This window comes from Eublepharis macularius, chromosome 4 (genome assembly GCF_028583425.1).
Source record: "Eublepharis macularius isolate TG4126 chromosome 4, MPM_Emac_v1.0, whole genome shotgun sequence".
NCBI classification, from domain to species: domain Eukaryota; kingdom Metazoa; phylum Chordata; class Lepidosauria; order Squamata; family Eublepharidae; genus Eublepharis; species Eublepharis macularius.
In genome coordinates, this window is record NC_072793.1 from 169,433,709 (window position 1) to 169,445,029 (window position 11,321).

Here is an 11,321-nt window from a genome sequence, read left to right on the forward strand (position 1 = left end):
CCACCCTCTCCTCCTCTATATTTGACCAGTTTCCTTCTGCCCTCTATGCATCTGACGAAGAGAACGTGATTCTCGAAAGCTTATGCTACAATAAAATTGGTTAGTCTTAAAGGTGCTACTGGACTCTTTTTGATTTTGCTACTACAGACTAACATGGCTAACTCACCTGGATCTAAGACACTTACTTGTTAATAACACCCTTTTCTGAGCCTTTTTGCTGCTCCTCTAAACTTCAATTGTTACCAGAGTTTAATTTATACCTAAACCAGATAATTGCTTAATGGAGAGTTCTCCTCGCCTTAAAGACACCTATGCACCTTACAGAAAAGGCGAAAAATCCATTTCCTGGTTCAGCCCATTAGGAATTACCGTATTTAATCTAAAAATCCACTCCGTTTCCCACCGTAGGAGTATTTGGTGGGCATTAGATATTCGTTTGTAATCCAACACCTTAACCACTGAGAATCTGATGTCCCGCTCATTTGGATGATGCTCCACAAAGTGTTGTGTGAGGGGAGCTGTCAAATTCCTAGTTCTAATTCTCGACTGGTGTTCTTGTATCCGAAGTCTCACTGGACGTGAGGTGCTCCCAACATATAATAAATCACAGGGGCACTTAATAATATAGATCACAAATGGTGTGGCACACGTTGAAAAATCTCTAGCATAAAGATTCCTTTTTGGTGACTGGATGTGTCAGACTCGATATATTAATTGATAAGGGACACACACTACAGCGTCCACATGGGAAATGACCTACAGGTAATTGCTTTTGTGGGGTGAACTCTTTGAAGGTGGAATGCACTATCATGTCCTTTATATTTTTTGTTCTCCTGAAACCCACCACTGGAGGTTTCTCACCGCCTGCTATCCCACTCACCACCAACCAGTTCCTTCTAATTATTCTAACAATGTCAGAGGCCAACGGAGAATATTCAATAGACCACATGATCCCAGAGCCATCCTTTCTGTTAACGTGCAGTTTAAAGAGAATCCCTAGTAGTTTCCATGGCTCTTGATTTAGCCTGCTTCACTACCTTAACTGGGTATCCTCTAGACAAAAAAGCCTTCCCCATCTTTCTAGCCTCCTCAAGGAAGTCGTTGGGCTCAGTGGAATTTCTTTTTACCCACAAAAATTGCCCATATGGTATGTTTTGCTTTAGACGGGTGCTGTGGAAAGAGGTATAGTGCAAGTAGGACCACCTGTCCGTCGCTTTTCTGAATGGTTTTACCCCTAACCTGTTCTGCTCTCTGGGGCCTCAGACTTTCCTGCCAATGGACATTTCACTAGGGATTGAACCTGGGACCTTCTGGTTTTAAGCTGTTATTCTCCCTCTGAGCCACAGCCCCTTCCCAAGTATTTTAAGTGTACGAGGATGCCTTATGTATCCCTCTCCTTGACATGCTAATTTTCTACAAATGGGAGGATTTTCTTAAATATGCAGGATCAGTCAGTCAGGTGACTTTTCCCACCTAATAGATGAAGTAGGTCACCCCAAGAGCAATCTTAGCCAGGGCCGAGCTCCTTGTAGAGACCAAACAGCCTCCCTCCTACTCAACGTGTGGAAATACAATGTGTGTCTATTAGAATACTCCATTTCTCTGTGATGTGTTCAAAGGGATTTTCAAGAGTAGTTAGCTGATGATTGAGTTCACTATGCTCCTTCCTACCCAGCCCTGTATATGTTTACTTGGTAGTAAATTCCTCTGAGTTCTGTGGGGCTCAGTCCAAGTAAATATGTATAGGGTAATTTGAGAAAGCAACCCAGGCTTAGCCTGTCTCGTCAGAGCTTGGAAGCTCTTAAAAAACTCCTGGAATTCCTTAAAATGTGGAGGCAGCAAGACATCTCTGGACATCTCAAGAAATTCTGGTGAACATCTTGGTCTTCTCTTGTGCTATTCAATGTGAAATATGTTCAGGAAGTGTGCTATTCAATGAATCCTTCTTCCAATATTATAAGGATGCCGTTTTGGCAGCCCAGAATCTGCTGCCCATCAGCTTCATTTGACAGCCTTAAGTTGTAGCAGTGAAGGAGAAAACTGCCTTTCGGTCAGCTTTCTCCACACTGTGCATAGCTGCGAAAAAAATCTGCCTTGTTTCTCCCCTGACCATTAGCTGTCTCATCTTGTAAAATTGGAACAGACTGTCCAGGCAACCCCTTGATCATTGTTATGAGGCAGCATTGTGTAGTGGTTAGACATTGAACTAGGGCTGGGGAAGCGTCTGTGTCTTTTCAGCTGTGAAGTATACTGAGTAATTTTTGGTCATTTGCACTTGGGCCTAGCCTACCTCGCATGATTGTTGTGATGCTAAAGGAAGGAGTTAGAGGAACTGTTAGGCTTCCCCAAGATGCTTAGAGGAAAGGCAGGATTAAAACGTAATCAATTATGAATTGTACACCTCTCTATGCATAGCCTTATTGCTTAGAAAACAGAGAGTGACCCTTGGCACTTATGATGTGCAGAATCTAGTTTCCTTAAATTATGAAGCTGTCCAGTGATGGGACGTAGGCATTTCTGTCCACCATAACTGTAAAGGCTAAATTCATCATTTTTTTAAAAAAAAATCTTTCGATCTTTTAAACAACATGACCCCACGTCACTAAGCACCCCGGACTGGGCTTCTGGAAGGATCAATGGGCTCGCTCATTGTGGCAAGATACCAATATAGGTACATTCGTGCTAAAATTGGCCTCTGTCCAGAAGAGGGCAACCAAGATGATTAAGGAGGCTGGAGCACCTTCCTTAAGATGAGGCTGGGGAGTGCAGGACTTTTGAGTCTAGAAGAAGGATGGCTAAGAAGAGACAAGACAGAGGTCTATAAAATTATGCACGGGTTAGAGAAAGTGGATAGAGCTTTTTCGACCTTTCCCATAATACGAGCGGGGGCACCCCATGAAAGTGGCACACTTTGTTGTGGTGCGGCAACAGAAAATGCTTTTTAAAAATGGGAAAGATTAGAAGATAAATGAATAAAGATAAATAAGTAAAGCTAAATAAGAGAATTCACACAGAGAAAAGACCCTACAGTTCCTTGTACTGTGGACAGAAGTTCAGTCACATGTCAAATCTTGTGTCATCACAGAACCCACACGGGAGAAACCTTAGAGATGCTTGAAGTGTGGGGAAAACTTTATACAGAAATCTCCCCTTGTTAAACATTGTACAAGCTATACTCACAGGGATCTACTTGAAAGGATCCATCTGTGAAGAAGGGGAGGGGGAAGGGATTCCAAGGTCCTGTGCTGTGGGATAGTCCTTAAAGAATCCACTTTGCAAAAATATGCCTAAGATACGGGAAAACATTTTACCATTTAGATCTTAGTTTTTATCAGAGAATCTATGATGACTGGACTGGACTGGGTGGAGAGGAATGCTTCAGCTGGTCACCATGAAATCTACACTGGCAAGAAATGCCGTGATGCACCCTGAGAGTGGGAGGAAAGGCGCCCCACGCCTGCACTTCCCTCCTCGCTGCTCTGTAAATGCTAAACTTTAAGCTGCAAGGATGCCTGCACTGTAAGTGCTAAACTTTAAGCTGCAAGGATGCCTGCACTGTAAATGCTAAACTTTAAGCTGCAAGGACGCCTACACTTCCCGGCAAACCTTTAGGTAAGAGAACACGAGTTGAATCTAGGTATTTTGTCTCGTGTGTTTTGACTGTAAGTGACTATTCAAAGGAGAGAAAGTTTTTTTTGTGATCTGCAAGTTTACTACCGTGACGAAAGAGGGGATATGTTGTATGGACCCCAAAAGTCTGACCTATTAAAGATGGGGATGAAATTTAAGCTCATTCTAATGCATATGGATCTCCCAAGATAAAAAGTTATTGCCCTGGAACGGACAGAGAGTTTTTCTATTTTAGGTCATACCAGAATTTGCAAGAGAAGGGAGCATTTCCACGGAGAATTAATGGTAGTAATTTCAAAGTACTGTAAGTCTAATTTTTTTCGTTGCTGTCCAAGCTTGCAGAAGTGTTGGAGGAGTCCTCCCACCCACATGCAATACTACACTGTTCCATGTTCTAGTACAGATTCATCCTCTTTTTCTGTCCATGTCAGTGTTGTCTACTCCATCTCCAACTAACAGCTGCTTTCCAGGGTCTTCAGGCAGAGGGAACTTCCCTGGTGCCAGAGATTGAATTTGGAACGTTCTGCATGTGAAGCGTTTCCCAATTCTTTTAACAGTGGTTCAGGCTTCTTTCCCCTCTTCAAAGTCAGGCATAGTCAGGATTTGAACCCAAGCCAGCTCATGAAAATCAGCACCCCTAGATGAACTTCAGGCATGGCTTAACGTCTGTGTTCTTAACAAATACAGTATTCTGGATGCTGGCAGAATATCTCACTCTACAAACAGGATTGCTTTCAAGGGACTGGTGCTTTAGGGGGTAGTAAAGGGAGAAGGGGGTCTCTGCCTTCCCGCCCTACATTTCCAGCCTAAAATTTGACATGAGAGTCAACAAAGGCCCATCCCTTTCTGAAGTGCTGAGCCTGTGTCTGCCACCAGACGTGGGGTCACCAACAGACCTGGATCAAAATGTGCTGCCTCTTAAGTGTGTGAAAATGAGCAGCTGAAGCTTTTCCTGGCATTGCAAGCCAGTAACATCACCTGAGAGATAACATGCCATTAAAACTTTATTAAAGGGACAGGACATTTTTATCCTACCCTTAACAGCTGTGATTTTTTTTAATGGAAAAGTGAAACTAAAGCAGAAATAAGGGGAAACAGTAGCATCTGTTTCTGAAAAAGTCAGTCTTAGAAAGCTGAGTTGTCTTGTTTGGACTTGCAATGGTAGCAGAAGTCTGGGAGGTGAAACTTTGCTCTGCTGGTAGGCTTTCTCCTATCCCTGAATCCTGCAGGGCTTGGAAGCAAGCCACCTTCCCTTCCCATCCCACAAAGAGGAAAGAAAAATAACCAATTTTCTTATTTGTTCACCATGACCGTACTATCTGGGATTCAGAGGTTTACTGCCTCTGAATATGAAAGTTTCATTTGGCAACTTTTTCAGCTGCAATATACAAGTATTCACTCAAATGCACAAGTAGTTTTTTTCCCCGAGGTATGTCATAAAAAAAAGAGGGGATGTAGACGTGTTTACTTACAAGTTAAAGTTATGTGTAATGATTTTTTTCCTGTATAACTTTTTAAGGGGGGTTGTCACGTTTAGAGGTGTCTTTTTTTTGGAGTAAATACGATCAACGTTAAAATTGTAAGTCGTAAAAAGATGCATGTGATTTACAAAGCTGGATGAGTATACCTCTGTTTTTCCTCCGTAACACACGTGAACATTTGAGAACCAGAGTAGGGATAATGTAGAAAGTTTGACTCCAGCCAGAGAGATCCAGGTTCAAATCCCTTCCTGGATTTGGCATGAAAATCACAGGGTGGCCTTGAGCCACCTACTCGCAATCAAACAACTCTCCCTCACAAGTTTGTTGCGATCAAGGGATGACAAAAAAAGTCCTTGGGAAAGGCTTGATATCTGGGAGGAACAATAGGTGAGAAAAGTGCTTCATATCCCGTGACTGCCAATGGGAGGGCTTATGAGGTCCTTGAATAGCTCAGATGAGGAAGGAGGGATGAGGAAGGTACAGAAGGGTGTTGATGAGATATACAGGAACTCCTGGAAGACGTCTTCTGTTTTACTTAAGTGGTTCTCAGGAGTATGGAGAGGCTGCTAGTCAGCCTGACTCACCTGCTGGCAGGGCTCATTTCGAGGGGGAACACGCAGGAACGCAGTTCCCCAAAGAGGTCACATGTCAGGTACCCCCGCCCACCTGACTCTTGGCTATTTGGGGCCTGTTTCATCCTGGATTGGGGTTGAAATGGCCCAGATTGGGCCTCTGACAGGTGGTGGATCACTCTCCTGCTAAGCAGCGGCCCGATTCTGATCATTTTGGGCCCCTTTTTGCCATTTTTAGCCCCCTTTTGCCATTTTGGGCCCAATTTCGGCCCTGAATGGCCAGGATTGGGTCCAAAACAGCCAGGATAGGTGATATCAGGGTGTGTGGCATATGCAAATCAGTTATGCCAACAACACATTTCCAGTGATGTCAAGGGGCGTGGAATATGCCAATGAGTTATGCTAATGAGTTCCTCCAGCTCTTTTTCTACGAAATGACCCCTGCCTGCTGGTAATTTTCCAACTCTAGCTGAAGTTGGCATCTTTTCTGCCTGGTCAGGCAGTATTTTGTGCATATGGCACATGAAGGGGCTTATGGTATTTCATATTCATAAGCTGCCCTTTCAATAAGGAGAAGGGGTTTGACTGCTAACACTGGGTGTCATAAACATGAGAGGCAGCATGCCATGGGGGAGGTGCTTTATCAGTGCACAGAATGTGGAAAAACTTCATTCACCAGAGAAGCTTGCAAACCCACCAGAAATGTCACACAAGTGAGAAGTTCAATGCGTGCTCCAATTGTAGAAAGAAATTCCTGAGGAGGTCCAGATCAGTGAGGCACCAGAAACTCCACATGGAGGACACCATATAAGTGTTCTTACTGCTGGAGAAGCTCCAGCTAAAGTTACAATCAGAATGAGTATGGGCCATTCCCATACCTATTCTTCTCCACATGGAGAAGAAGGGCAGTAGCTGGTCCAGCCATACTAAGGTGTTCAGTAGTGGTGTCATGTGCCAATTCCTCTCAAGGGCGAGAAAAATGTTCCCACTTGGGGGAACAGCCTCCCTTCAGGCTCTGAGGAAACATAACCCAGGCCTGAGACTGAGTCGGATTCAATGGTGAGAGTGAGAGAAGGCCTTTGTTCCAAAGCAGTCCCAGTTTAGAGTTCACCTTCATTTGACTGGCCGAGCTGCATTTATGTCACAGAAGGGTCCCTGCTTGATATTGGTTGAGTTGTTCAAATCCTGGAGAGGCGAGTAATGATAAGTCGATATATGAATATTAATATCAACTTTTAGTATTAAATACAAATCACTCAATATTCTTAAAGTGCAAGTGCCTAAAAGTGCTTGGGGTAAACCAATACAAAAGTACAAGAAGTTAATCAAAATACAATAGTCACATTCCATAAATATGGTACACAGTTAATATAGTTAATAGAGTTATTACAATTATTTCCAGCAAATGTCCCAGGTAAGTCCACGGTATCACTGCCGGCATTATAATAGAGGCGGGGTAGGCGATGGCCGCGAGCGCTTCTTTTCTTGCCTGGCCCCAGCCCCGCCTCCAACAACACCTCAGCCTGACCCAGCACTAGAGCAGCAGCCAGCGACGCTTCATGCCGTTTGCTTGTGCCTCTCAGTTCTCCCCGGCTGGCAGCCAATCCCCTCCCTGGCTCTCCATGTGGTGTTTGTGTACGCACCGGAGCCCCGCTCCGCCCCGCCCCGCTCCGCTCTCATTGTGAGCGTCCTGGTGCGCGCCGCGCAGGCGGGCAGAGGCTCTGGGGCGCAGCCGCAGCCCTGCCCCCCCTCCAAGCAGAAGCGCGTGCTGGCCTCTTGGGCTGATTAGCAGCACGAAGCGCAGAGGTTGGGCAGGGAAAGTCTGCAGTTTCTGCAAGAGACGGGACCTGCCTGCATTGTGGGGCCTGGCAGGGGATCAGGCACAGCACAGTGTGAGCATATTTGGAAAGTTTATTATCTGTCTGTGTTGCAGCCCAGGGTTGAACTAGCAGAATGATTCTGCTCCTGATGTAATGAACAGCTTGTAAAGCATTTCTGGACACTCCCATTCACATTCAGTGTACAGGTGGAACAATGCAAGATGTATGGGATTCCCATCCTTCATATTTTCCCTTGCATTCCTGCTGTACAAAAGGATGAATGTGCTAAAAAACAAAATTTCACCTTAGAATGACACCTTAATGTCAACCTGGATAGAAGCTCTCTTGGTGATTCACAGCAAAAGAAGAATCCAGGCAAAGTAAATTTCCAAAAATAGTTTTATGAGAACGCACACACAGGTTGCTGACATCCTCCTCCTCCTAATCTCCTGACATCCCCATTTTCATCCTGCCAGGAAAAAAAAGGCATGCAATTGGAAGGGGTGTGAATGTTTAATACAGGGTTTCCATGTCTGTGTTGTGTTTGGACAACCTTCTTTATTTATGGTGTTTAAGACATGGTAGGTGACAAGATGCTGCTCCCCCAGTTTGCTCAAAGGAGAGACAGGCAGACCTTTTAAAACCTGGACTTTCCTAAAGCTTTGGTTGCCAACAGCCAGGAGGCAGTAGCAGAGTATAAATTAGTGCTGTCTCTGCCAAACCATTCTGTTCCTTGTGCCATTTATGCTTCTGCAAACTCCTGCCACTGTCCAGGAGATCAAAGTTTGGACAGACTACTGTCAGTTCATATTCAACCTTTCTCACTTGGCCTCACCTTCCTCACAGGGTTGTTGTTGGGAGGATAAAAATGTAAAATGAGGAAGAGAGAACCTTGCATGCCCTGTGAAAACCTTGCAAGAGAAAAGGCACGCAAAGTGAGATTTTGACGTGCCTGAAATGAAAACATGCAAGAGACATAATTTTGACATCATAGTTCACAGGTTTATTCAAAGTTATTTGTGATTTGTTATCTGTTTCCTGTTTAAGAAAGAAAAACAAGATTTATTGTTATTTATTCTCACGCTTATTTAAAAATTTAAATTTAAATTAAGAAAAATTAAATTAAAAATGTAAAAAGTTTTAAGTTTTGCAATTTTCATTTTTCCTACATTTCTTCTGTTTTTTATAATTGGTTAGTGGTGTCAGACTGTGGCTAGATAAGGCACTCTCTGCAAGGTTCCCTTTAGAAGCAAGAATAAGTCCAGTGTCTGGCGAAGGAAGCTTTATTGCAGAAAAGGTCCATTATAGTCCACTGTCCTGAATAGGAGACTCAGGATGGTACATGATCATTGTTACCAATGAAGAGCAAGCATAGGACACAGAGTAACAATACCCATCTGGATCAGCCTCCCCCCACAGTTCTCAAAACAACATCTCTCAGTCCTGGGAAGCTGCTCTCCTTCAAGGCCAATGCTTGGTGGAACGGTGTTAGACAAAACAGTCTCCTCCGGTGGGAATGCTGCCTGGGAACTGGTGCACCTGGGAAGAAAGCACTTAAACACTAGAAGCATTAGAAAATGGAGTACAGTTTAGATATACACTGGACCTGACATTCTGCCCCCCTTAAAACAGATCCCCCCCGGGTTTATATGGGTAGCGAGTATGAAAAGCTTTGGTTAATCTAGGAGCATGAACATGTGCAGAGTCCACCCATTCATCGTAACCAGAATCAAAGTCCTTCCATCTAATGAGGTAAAAAAGCTGATTTCGCTTGAGTTTAGAGTCCAAAATTTGTTGCACCTCATAGTGTATTTGGTCGTCAATTAAAGTTGGAATGGGTGGAGCTTTGATGTGCCATTTGTTGTCGGTGGGGGCTCTCTTTAAAAGGCTGACATGGAACGTATCATGCACATGGCGCAGGTTCTTGGGCAAAGTTACAGCAACAGTCACTTTATTTATTATCTTGCGCACAGGAAAAGGTCCCAGGAATTTCAGAGCGAGTTTGCGGCTTGTCTGAGCTAGGTTCAGGTTTTTTGTGGAAATATACACATGATCTCCGGGTTGTAATTCCCATTCGGCCACACGATGGCGATCTGCGTATTTTTTATAATCCAGTTTGGCTTTTTCAAGGTGTTTCTTAATAAGAGTCCACTGCTGCGCCACCTCCCCCCACCATGAAGATACATCTGGCAATTTAGAGGAATGGAGAGGGGGTGCGTCCAACGGGAAGGGATTGAAGTGAGTCCCGTAGACAATTTTGAATGGGGCCTCTCCCGTTGAAGCGTGTACACTGTTGTTATAGGAGAATTCGGCTAGAGGGAGAAGGTCCACCCAATTATCTTGTTGAAAATTGATGTAGCAACGAAGGAACTGTTCTAATATTTGGTTTGTTTTTTCGGATTGCCCGTCGGTTTGTGGGTGGTGGCTTGAACTGATGCCTTGCTCAATATTCAACATTTTCAAAAGCTCCCGCCAGAAGTTGGCAACGAACTGTCCGCCGCGATCCGAAATCACCTTGGACGGAAAAGAATGTAATTTTACGATGTGTTTTAGAAACAGATCCGCTAGTTTTCGAGCGGAGGGTATAGCAGTACAGGGGATAAAATGAGCTTGTTTGGAGAACAGATCTACCACAACTAAAATACAATTATGTCCTTTTGAAATAGGTAGATCAGTGATAAAGTCCATAGATATTATTTCCCAGGGTCTGTTCGGCGTTTCCAATGGTTGCAGGAGACCCGGAGGTTTCCCTTTCCTGGTTTTTGCGCTGAGGCAAACAGGGCAGGAACTAACGTATTGGGAAATGTCTTTGCGCATGCCCGGCCACCAGAATTGCCTTTGAATTAGGTGCAAAGTTTTCAAGTACCCATAATGTCCAGCAGTGGGAGCATCATGACAGCGCTGCAAGACCTCCAGCTTGAGGCTGTCTGGGACATAAAACTTGCTCCCAGCTAGCCAATCCCCGTGTGGGGATTGGGTTAGTTTGTTTCGCGGAGCTTTATCCCCCTCCTTCTCCACTTCAGTTTTAAGTTTAGATTTCCACTCTTGGTTGGCCGGGAGGGGTTGCTTGGCACGGCTGCGAGTAGTCACCACGCCCCCAAGTTGTGTAGGCGAGAAGACCGTGTCGACAGTCTCCTCCCGTTTGCTCTTATGTTGGGGCATGCGCGACAGGGCGTCCGCCAAAAAGTTAGTTTTGCCCGGGAGATAATTTAGAGTGAAGTTGAATTTGGAAAAGAATTCCGCCCATCGCAATTGCTTGGCATTCAGTCTGCGTGGGCTTCGGAGGGCCTCCAAATTTTTATGATCTGTCCAGACCTCGAAAGGGTATCGCGCCCCCTCCAGCCAATGTCTCCAGTTAGTAAGGGCTGCTTTTACTGCAAAGGCCTCCTTCTCCCACACATTCCAATTCCTTTCCGCCTCCGAAAATTTTCTAGACAAGAAAGCACAAGGCCGCAATTTCCCATCCTCCCCCTTCTGTAGCAAAACCCCCCCTATCGCCGTATCGCTGGCGTCGACCTGTACTATGAAGGGGGATTGTTCGTTGGGGTGGGAGAGGATGGGTTCCGTTACAAATTGCTTTTTTAGGCATTCGAAGGCTGTTTGGCAATCGGGGGTCCATTGTAGTTTGGAAGAGGGTCTTTTAGCCTGGTCCCCTTTATCTTTGGTTTTCAGCAACTCTGTTAAGGGGAGTGTGATTTGGGCGAAATTTGCTATGAAGTCTCTATAGAAGTTGGCAAAACCCAGGAAGGATTGTAGTTCTTTACGGGTGGTGGGTGTCTGCCAGTCTTGGATCGCCTGTATTTTGGCTGGATCCATTT